Source organism: Magnolia sinica, chromosome 7, assembly GCF_029962835.1.
Source record: "Magnolia sinica isolate HGM2019 chromosome 7, MsV1, whole genome shotgun sequence".
In the NCBI taxonomy this organism is placed as follows: Eukaryota; Viridiplantae; Streptophyta; class Magnoliopsida; order Magnoliales; family Magnoliaceae; genus Magnolia; species Magnolia sinica.
This window is the reverse complement of record NC_080579.1, coordinates 59,640,916-59,651,901: the sequence shown is the minus strand read 5'-3', so window position 1 is coordinate 59,651,901 and position 10,986 is coordinate 59,640,916. Positions and strand designations below refer to the sequence as shown.

General features: G+C 39.5%; 1 non-coding gene across 1 annotated transcript; it reads left to right on the top strand.

Moving 5' to 3' along the window:
• The first annotated feature begins 10,626 nt into the window (after nt 1-10,626).
• LOC131252390 (small nucleolar RNA R71) lies at nt 10,627-10,731 on the top strand. The gene has a single exon (XR_009174413.1). It is a non-coding gene; the product is annotated as a small nucleolar RNA R71 (small nucleolar RNA).
• The last annotated feature ends 255 nt before the right edge of the window (nt 10,732-10,986 follow it).

Sequence of the window (10,986 nt, the reverse complement as noted above, 5' to 3'; positions counted from 1 at the left end):
CTTTCTCAAGGATCAACATTCATGAACAAGCTAAGCTCACATCAAGCAAAGCTCACAAGTACAAGGATCAATCTTGAATGAAAGAACTGCTCACAAGTACAAGGATCAATCTTGAATGAAAGAACGGCTCATAAGACAAGACTCAAGCTGCAAGACTTCAAGAAGCATTCAAGGCAGTTTGTACACTTTTAAGATTGAGCTACATCAAGGTTTGATCTACATCAAGACTTCAAGGCTCATACTTCAAGGTCTCAAGTTCCAAATGTTTCAATGTCCATACTTCATGGTTGAGGTTTGATTAACCATAGGTTGACCTTAGAAGTAGGTCATTTCGGATACATAAACTGAATGTTTATTTTTCATGTGATTGGTCTGTTCTTTGACTAGTCCTAGGACTTCTTCGACTAGTCCTAGACTTGCTTCGACCAGTCTAAGAAAATCCTCGATCAGTCGTAAGTTTGTTACAAATTCTGGATAAAATCTGTTAGCCTTCGACTAGTCTAGGAATCTGTTTGACCAGTCGTAGGAACAATGTCGACTGATCTTCGACCAGTCGTAAAATCTTCGACTCGAAGTCCAGCAAAGATTTGCAGGACATACGACCAGTCGAAGGAAACCTACGACCAGTCGTAGGAGACCTACGACCAGTCGTAGAATGGTCAAAGCATATCCCGCCAGATTTTTCAAATATCTGTTATGGCTTCAACTAGTCGAAGAGCACTCTAGACCAGTCGAAGACCCGATCTTCTCACCTATAAATAGTGCACGAATCTCAGAAGAAATTATCGAATTAATTAAAGTATTCAAGACAATCTTCATTGAACTTCTGAGAGATAATTCTGTGCTCCATCTAAGCTAAGTGTGCTTATTTAATATTCTCTTTCCTTAGCTTTATTTAATTGATTTTGTTTCTGCTATTCCAATCTGATTTGATAAAGAGGAATTATTATTCCCTTTCTTTGGAATCAAAATCAATTAAGGCAAGCCCTATTTGGTTTAATTTAAAATCTATTAGAATTAGAACCATTGTAATCGAATACTGGACATTGAACTTGGACATTCAATCATCTACTTTGATTTGGTTCTACCGGGCTGCTACAACGAAGGAGATATTCAGGTATTTTACATATTGTAAATTCCTTTCTATTATTTTGGTTTCTTTCAAGATTTGCCAGAAAAATCTTGTTATATTGGTTATCTGAGGAAAGCAAGGAAAACTCAGAAGTGGGGTTTTTTTAATTGTGTAAGCCCACATACAAAGACACAATTGTAAGGGTTTTGGGTGAACGGGAAAACCTATTTTTAGTGAACGCTAATATCCCCTGTGTGAGGATATTAGGAGTGGAGTAGCTTTTTGTGTGGCTGTTGTTTAACAGTTGGTGAACACACAAGCGAACCACTATAAACCCTTGTGTTTGATTGATTTATTCTTCTAATTTTTAATTATTCTTTTGTGGGATGTATGTATGGTGGTGAATGTTGTAATTATTTAATTCAAGCTTTGTGTGAATGTTGTAATAGCTTAGAATTTATTTTCTGCTATTCCTTTATCGCTTGATTTTCAATTTCATTTGAAATTTGTTCCAACAGCAAGGTTGCCTGCCATTTTTATGGTGTATGGCTGTCCCTAGAACAATACATTTTTAATTACAAGTTATTTCAATTCAGTTTATATTTATTATTGTATTCCTCTTCGGTTTGAGACTTGATACAAAGATCTTTCTAGAAATAAGGTTGTCCTACCATAAACTCTGTTTTTGGTGTAAGGTTGTCCTTAGAACAACGTTTGTATCAACCTCTCAAGATCTGAATTTTGAGGTTATTTTAATTTACTGCATTGTGATTTACTTTGGCTATCATATTTATTTTAATTTCGCTGTTATAAGTTTTAATTTGCCACTGTCCTATTCACCCCCCCTCTAGGACATATAGCTTGGCGTTTTCAGTTACCTTCCCAGTTAAGGTCAGTGACCCTATTCATTTTGATTATTATACTTTTCTGTTGGAGAGTATGGCTGAATTGACGTTTGAAAGCACGCCTATAGTTCGGGAGTTTGAAGATGTGTTTGAGTCGATTCCTGGATTACCTCCTTAACGTGTGATTGACTTTACTATCGATCTCATGCCTAGTGCAGTGCCCATTTCTTTGCCCACCTATCGTATGCCTCCGAGTGAAATAGAGGAATTGAGAAAGCAGATAGATGGTTTGTTGGACTTGGGCTTTATTCGGCCTAGTGTGTCTCCTTGGGGAGCAGCTGTCTTGTTTGTGAAGAAGAAAGATGGTTCCTTGCGATTATGTATTGATTATCGCAGGTTAAATCAAGTGACTGTGAAGAATAAGTATCCTTTGTCCAGGATTGATGATCTGTTTGATCAGTTGAAGGGGGCACGGTACTTTTCGAAGGTTGATCTACAGTCAGGGTATCACCTGTTGCGCATCAAGAATGAGAACGTGCAGAAGACCGCTTTCAGGACTAGTTTCGGTCACTATGAGTTCCTTGTGATGTCGTTCGGTCTCACGAACGCACCGGCCGTGTTCATGGATCTGATGAACAGAGTATTTCGGCCATTCGTATTTCGATTCGTCATTGTATTTATCGATGACATCTTGATTTATTCTGCGAGTTGGGAAGAGCACGAGGAGCACTTAATAGCAGTTTTGGATACTCTTAGGAAGAATCAGCTTTTTGTGCAGTTCAAGAAGTATGATTTCTAGAAAGAGGAAGTCAAGTTCCTGGGACATGTGGTGTCCAAGGAAGGGATAGCTGTCAATCTTGCCAAGGTAGCTGCAGTTCAGGATTGGAAGCAGCTTGGTTCAATTACTGAGGTAAGGAGCTTGGTGGGTCTAGCAGGCTATTATCGACACTTTATACAAGACGTCTTGAAGATAGCCAAACCATTGTCTCAGTTGACTCGAAAAGATTTGATGTTTACTTGGAATGAGATGGCGGACTTAGCTTTTCAAGAGCTGAAGGACAAGTTGACGTCCGCCCTTGTGCTAGTATTGCCAGAGCAAGGGGTTAAGTATGTTATATATACTGACGCCTCTCACATTGGCCTAGGTTGTGTCCTTATGCAGAAGGACTGGGTGATTGCTTATGCTTCGAGACAGTTGAGGAAACACGAAGAGAATTACCCTACTCACGACCTGGAGTTGGCAGCTGTCATTTTCGCATTAAAGCTCTAGAGACATTACCTTTATGGAGAGGAGTTCGAGCTCTTTTGCGACCACAAGAGCCTTAAGTATATTTTCACGCAGCATGACTTGAATATGAGGCAGTGCCGATGGATGGAAACATTGAAAGACTTTAAGTTCGATGTTTCTTATCATCCGGGCAAGGCGAACCTTGTGGTAGATGCGTTGAGTCATAAGAAGGTTATAGAGTTTGCAACCCCGCTTATGATAGCAGAATGGGACATGTTGGAGTTTGTGCGAGATTTTGAGCAGAAGCTTACGATAGAAGAGCCGTATGAAGTTATCGCATACATTCGTGTATAGTCCCTCATCGATGAGAAGATCGTTGCAGCTCAAGCAGATGATGAGTTTCTGGTGAAGATGAGAAAGCGGGTTTGTACAGATGAGAACTCTGAGTAAAGTGTTAGTTCTGATGGGGGCCTACGACTTTGTAGCCGGTTATGTGTCCCTGGCATTCCTGACTTGAGACGGGAGGTTCTTGAGTTAGTTCATAGTTCTAAGCTTGCGATACATCCCGGTAGTACGAAGATGTATCAGGATATGAGAAGATCATATTGGTGGGATAACATGAAGGTTCATATTGCTGAGTTTGTATCTCATTGTCTCACGTGCTAGCAGGTCAAGGCAGAGCATCGCCAACCTCCTGGGTTGCTTCAGCCCATGCCCATAGCAGAATGGAAGTGGGACTTCATCTCTATATATTTTATTTCTAGGTTGCCGAGAATGAGGAAGGGACATGACTCTATTTGGGTGATCGTCGACCGATTGACGAAGTCGGCTCATTTCTTACCGTTTAGAGTCATAAACTCTGCAGACGAGTTAGCTAGGTTGTATATCAAGGAGATTGTACGTCTGCATGGAGTTCCCTTGGAGATTGTATCTGATAGAGACACTCGTTTTGCATCTATCTTCTGGACTTGTATACAGGAAGTGATGGGTGTGAATTGAAGTTCAGCATCGCATTTCATCCGCAGACAGATGGGCAGACGGGAACGTGTGAATCAGATCCTGGAAGACATGTTGCGAGCTTGTGTTTTGGATTTCCAGGACAGTTGGGATGATTGTCTCCAGTATGCAGAATTCGCGTATAACAATAGTTTCCAAGCAAGTATTGGCATGGCTCCCTATGAGGCGTTGTATGGTCGCCCGTGTAGAGCACAACATTGCTGTGCAGAAGTTGACGAGCGTAGTTTGATTGGTCCGAAGTTGGTGCAGGTGACTTCAGAGAAAGTTGACATTATTCGACATCGACTTCTGACAGCGCAGAATAGGCAGAAGAGTTACGCTGATACGAGGCGGCGACTGCTTGAGTTTGAGGTTGGAGACCATGTATTTCTTAAGGTCTCTCCTATAAAGGGAGTTCTGCGGTTCGGTAAGAAGGGAAAGCTTACGCCAAGATTTATTAGTCCATTTCAAGTTCTGGATCGAGTGGGAGCGGTAGCATACTGCCTTGCTTTGCCTACACCTCTTGCGGGTGTGCATAATATATTTCATGTTTCTATGCTGAAGAAGTACATTCCTGATCCTTCGCATGTTATCAATTGGGAGCATGTGCAGTTGAGCGAGGATGCCACATATGTACTGCGACCGACGCGTATTCTAGACAGGAAGGAGTAGGTATTGCGTAACAAGATCATCCCTCTTGTGAAATTTCTATGGACGCATCATAATGAGGAAGAGGCTACTTGGGAATCTGAAGCTAAGGTTAAAAAGAGCTACCCTCATATCCTTGAGGAATATGAGAAGGTATGAATTTCGAGGACGAAATTTTCTTTAAGGGGGGTAGATTGTAATGACCTGAAAAAAATTTGTGCCTGAACCCGAGTACTACTTCTATTTTTCCTTAGTAGTTAATTGGGGTAATTAGCGCTAAACTTGATTGCTTGTGAAAATTGCATTAAGCACTTCAAATTTGATCCGCATGACTCAAAATCTGTAGAATAGTTAGCGCTAGGTTACTCTGAAATCTGGGATTCATTGTTAAATCCAGTTGCTCTTGAGAATTTTTAGAAGTTCTGGATCGGACCTGGACCACGTGTCGTAAGTCCGATAGCGATGATCTTAGGTTGTTTTGGTCACCATGTTGGACTTGGCCATCACCTCAAAAATCAAGTCAAGATGATGTTCTGGGTCGATTTATCGGAGTCCGAAGTGAACAGTGTGAGAACGGTGAGAAATTAATGTGATTTTATGAAATCTGAGTCGTGTCGCTTACGTGACGATTTTAAGCAATCTGACCATTGGATTCTGACCCAATTTCACCCTCTGATCAGGAAAAGTGGCCCAGGCATATCATGATGGTTGTAGGCCTGATCGAGTTTCGGTGACCGTTGAATAGAGTGTGGTCCGCCATGGCTGATCTGAAGCTCCGATTAGTACAAAAACTCAGCTTGACCTCGATCCATGGTCAGTGAGCTTAAGTTCGACCTTTCGTGGAAAAATGCCCACCAGAAGTGCTCCGTTGGATCGAGAGAGGCCTATTTTGGTTATAGCCTAAGTATACCTTGGCCCTGGGGTTGTTTTCATCAATGTTAGGCCTATATATAGACCTTAAAACCCTAGCTCTCTTTTCCATACGAATTTCCTAACCCTGGCTAAGAAAGAGAGAGGAAAAGAGAGAGAGAGAGAGAGAGAGAGAGAGAGAGAGAGAAGTTGGTGAATCATCTTAGATTCTTTCCTGTTCTTCTTCATCCTTAAACCTTCACTTTTGAATCATTTTTTCGGCGATTCGAAGTTCATCCTTGGGTAAGTTAACCTAACCCTAATCTGTTTTAGAGCTTAGAATAGTCTTTGTATTGTTGTAGCTCATTTCTATGCTTGTCTTAGGTTATCTAGTCGCCGTCGACAAAGACATCTCATCTGAATCAGTTCGGTGTTCCATTTCTGGTTAAGGTGCGGACTTTAATTGTATAGGTTATGGTTTTCAAGGCTTTCAATGCCAGCTAATGGTTTATTCTTGTTATGGATGATATTTCACATGCCAAATGTTATGTTTATGTTGCGTTCCTGATATGCATGTGATATATTGAGATTTGTGTATTCTATGTATATGTAGAAATTACCGTATACGTATAAATTATGCACATGTGTTTGCCATGATTATTTGTCGTGTATTTATGATAGATGTATGTGTGACAACTCCTTGGCAAAAGGAATTGTCCAAATGCGTGTATTTCAACATACATCATGTATGTTGTATTATGTATTCTAAGTGTTTGTAGAAATGTCTGAATGATCTAAAGTGTAATATATCAACCTAATTACGGGCGTTGAGAAGCGATTCTCAACACTCCTATTGATGTGTATGATTTACCACGTGCAAGTTACGTTCCTTGTTGTTTAATTTCAAGTTTTACTTATGTGACAATCCATGTTGAGTTGATATTCATCAAATGCTTACATACCACCTGATTTGAGTCGTTGTTCCATTACTATTCTAAATTGTTGATATCAATATCTGTTGTAGTGAAATGTGTTTGGGACTATGAATAGTCCAGGAAATCGGTAATCAGCCTTGAGATTGTGGCTGAGGCTGCTTTCGCCACAAAGGACGTGATTTGATGAACCCGAGTCGTATTATAGTTGTCGGTAGTGGTTTCACCACGCGGAGTGTTAGCGCACTCTATGCTGTTCAACCCAACGTGCGCTCGTGCTAGTCAAGTTCGTCAAGTAACCCGATTGTCCGATGTATGTTCACCATGTATGGACGCTATTGTTTGAATCTAGGATACTAAACTTACCAGTGCAAATCCTGTAAACCATTGTACCTTGATCCGCTAAGACTCATGAGCCGGACATGGTGGTATGGGACACCATGGTTGAGTTGTCGGCCTACGCTGGGGTGACGAGCCTCCCCGTAGTGACCAGTGAGCAACCAAACTCGTGAACCGATTATGGTGGTATGGGACACTATATTCGTGCTGTCGGCCTATATTGATTGGTGACGAGCCCTTTGTAGTGACCTCGAGCATGACAGGATACCGCATTGAGGTGACGAGACATAGTGTAGTAACGAAGGTATGATAGGCATGCATTGATTGGTGACGAGTCCTTTGCAACGACCTAAAACCATATGATCGTATGAGATTGTCTAGGACTGATGACCCTAATATGGACCACTGTTTGGATGGTAATATGAGGAAGGTACCTTAGCTTCTCAATCCTGTTGTATGAAAAGGACTAATAACAACTTTGTAATTATGCTCATGCACCGCATTTGCATGTCCTTTGTAGACGTGGCGCACTTTGTGGCGATGTCATGCGTAACGTAAGATGAAGATGCTGAGGGTGTACGCGTGAGGGCACGCATCATTCTTTATACATCCTTGCATTAACAAGAGTACTTAGGACATGTTTGATTGTTCTGCTTTATCATTACTACTTGATTAAATTGATAACATGTTAACCTTTGCTTTATTATTCCACTGAGTTGATCACTCACTCCCATGTTCTGGGGCGGTGTTTAAACACCCACCAGACTCTGTCTTAGTTGCAGATGTTGATGCGACTTCTGAGGCTGAGCCAAAGTTCGATGATGATGAAGCTGCATTCTCTTTTATACAGTTTTCAGACGGGTTCTAGTGAGCCTTGTTCTGATGCGCGGGATGCTGGGATTTCTTTTGGGATTAAATGATGTAATTTGATACTTGTAATTTTGATAGCAACACTTGTAATACAACCTGGTATGTATATGTATTTTAGGGATGTGCACATGTACACATATATTTCTTCAAGTCTTCCGCTTGCGTTCTTCACTTATCTCTGAATTATACTTGCAGTTTGGCTTAATCTATTCCATGTTTTATGCACTCATACAGACAACATACATCCATCATTCAATATGTTGCATAAGTGATGTTTTGAAACTCGGGAGCTGAGTTATGCTCGACCCCCGAATTTTAGGGCGTTACAGCTATTTAGTGCTCATTTAATATTCTCTTTAATTTAGCTTTTTGCATTTGATTTTGAGTTCTACATTCCAATCTTATTTGAAGAATTCTCCTTTCTTGGAATCAAAATCAAATCAAGCTAGCCCAAGGTGATTTAATCTAAAAAATATTTAAAACTTAGAACCTTTTCATAAGTGAGTGTAGACATTGAACATCTACTTTGAATTGGTTCAACTGGGCTTCATCAAAGGAGAATATCCAGATAAGTATTTTTACATTTCTGTAAATTTATCTTTGGTTTTTTTTGAGATTGTGCCAGAAAAATCTCTCTTTCTTTTTTGGTTTGTCTGAGGTGATCCGAAAAACTCAGAGCGTGGGGTTTTTAAATTATGTAAGCCCACTTAAAAGACACAATTGTGAAGGTTTTAGGTGAACCTTGAAAAACCTTTTTCATAATGAATGCTAATATCCACTGTGTGAGGATATTGGGAGTGGAGTAGTTGTGTGGCTATTTTTCTGAACAGTTGGTGTACACACAAGCGAACCACTATAATTTCTACTGTTATGGTGGATGGTTGATTGTGGTTATTGTGTGAATGTTGTAATTCCTTTTTAAGCTTTTGTGGAGAATGTTGTAATCTCTTTTATGCAAGTGTGGGAATGTTGTAACAACTTAGTTTATTTTCTTTGCTATTTTTATTCTTTATTCCTCTGTATCGGTTTGGGATTTTGATACACAGACCGATCTAGGAATTAGGTTGTCCTGCCATAAGCCATTGGTTTTTGGTGTAAGGTTGTCCTTAGAACAACATTTGTATTAACCTCTCAATACTTATACATTTGAGGTTGCTTTTCATTTTTGCTTTGTAGGATTGTTTAGTGTTATCTTTATTTATATTTGCCTAATTCCACATTTAATTTTTTAAATTTGGCATAGTCCTATTCACCCGGACTATTAGCTCGGCCTTTTCAATTTATTCATGTATGTTAAGCTCTAATGTCATATTTTCAAAAGATAAATTCATAATTTCATTTTTACAATTAATCATAGCATTTGATGTAGCAAGGAATAGGCAACTAAGAATGACAGGTATTTGAGTGCTCACATCTATGATGGGTTGAGTATCCAGGACAATAAAATCTATTAGATAGTAGAATTTATCAACTTAGACCAACACATCCTCAATCATCCCTCTTGGTACACGAATTGAGCAATCGGCAAGTTGTAATGTGGTCCGGGTGAGTTTTAATTCACCTAAACCCAATTGTTCGTAAACCGAGTAAGGGTTTAGATTTACGCTCGCCCCCAAATCAAGAAGTGCATGCTCAATCCGATGGTTCCCAATTACATAAGTGATAGTTGGGATACCAGGAACTTTATATTTTTGTGGCACATCTTGCTTACGGATGGCACTCACTTTTTTTATCAAAAAGATTTTCTTTTGTATATTTTGTCATCTTTTAGTCGTACATAAATCTTTTAGAAATTTAACATCTGAAGGGATTTGTTTAATGGCATCCAGTAGAGGGATGTTGACCTTCACTTGCTTAAGCACCTCTAGAATATCCTGAGAGTTAGAGAGAGGTTTTATTGGAATCAACCGTTGAGGGAATGGCGCACTCGGCTTAATTTGAGTTTTTGGTTCTAACCCATTTGAAGCATTACTTGGCCTATCATTCTCATCTATTTATGAGTCTTTCGGCTTTTCAACCCTTACCAAAATAGATTTGTCAATTATCTTTCCACTTTTAAGAGTAGTGATAGACTTAGCCTGTTCCATCTGTTTTTAAGAGCTTGGGTCACCGATTTCATATTGCTATTTTGGGTTAAGGAGAGGTTGAGCTGGAAGGATCCCTTTCTCCTCAATTGAATTTTTTATTTCAACCCCTTTTATGGCCTTTGTAAGGTTTGAAAGGCTTGCAACATACTCTGATTAAAAAGCTCTTGGTTTTGTATATGTTTTAAGACCGGATCCTCTTGTGGTTTCTTTTGATTAGAAATTGGTTAAGGATCCCTTGAGAAGTAGCCATTTCTCCATTCCTCCAACTGAAGTTTGGATGGTTCCTCCAGCTTAAGTTATATGTATTTGAGGTGGGGCCACTGAAAGGTTTTTAGTAGTTGTTTACAGTAGTTGACTGTTCATTTAATATCTCTTGAAAAGAAGGAATTGTTGGGTAATCCTCAGTTGTATGTATGTTATAAGCACAAATACCACAAACAACTTCCACAGTCTTTTCGGGTTCTACCTTCTTAAGTTCCATGGCCTCGACTTTTCATGTGAGTTTGGCCACTCTTTCATTTATATCATCTTTCCCTTTTTAAACATAAATTTCTCCCCTTTCCCTTGATTAAATAGGCTTAAAGTGGTATTTCTTGAAGACGTATCCCATGATTGTGCGTTTTCAGCAAGTTTATCAAAATAATCCCACACATCATTGGCTTCCTTATTCATGAATTCCCCATTACACATCATGTCCACAAATTGGCACATGGGTGAGGTCAATCCCTCATAGAAAAAGCTTGTTATATACCATGTTTCGTAGCCATGTTGTGGACATGAATTTACAAGATCCTTAAATCGCTCCCAACATTGGAAGGTCTCATCCTCTTTTTGCACAAAATTCATGATTGCTTTCCTTAAGGTATTTGTTTTATGATAGGGAAAGAACTTTTTAAGGAACTCCTTTGTCATCTCAGCCTACGTGCCAATGGACCTTAGTCTTAAGGAATGTAACCGCGACTTAGCCTTTTCTTTCAAAGAGAAAGGAAACAATTTCAGTCTAACTGTGTCTTCAGATGTGTTTGAGAAGTATAATGTAGATATGATTTCATTGAACTCTTTCATATATGGACTATTAGATTCTAGTCCATGAAACTTAGGAAGGATTTGAATTACCCCT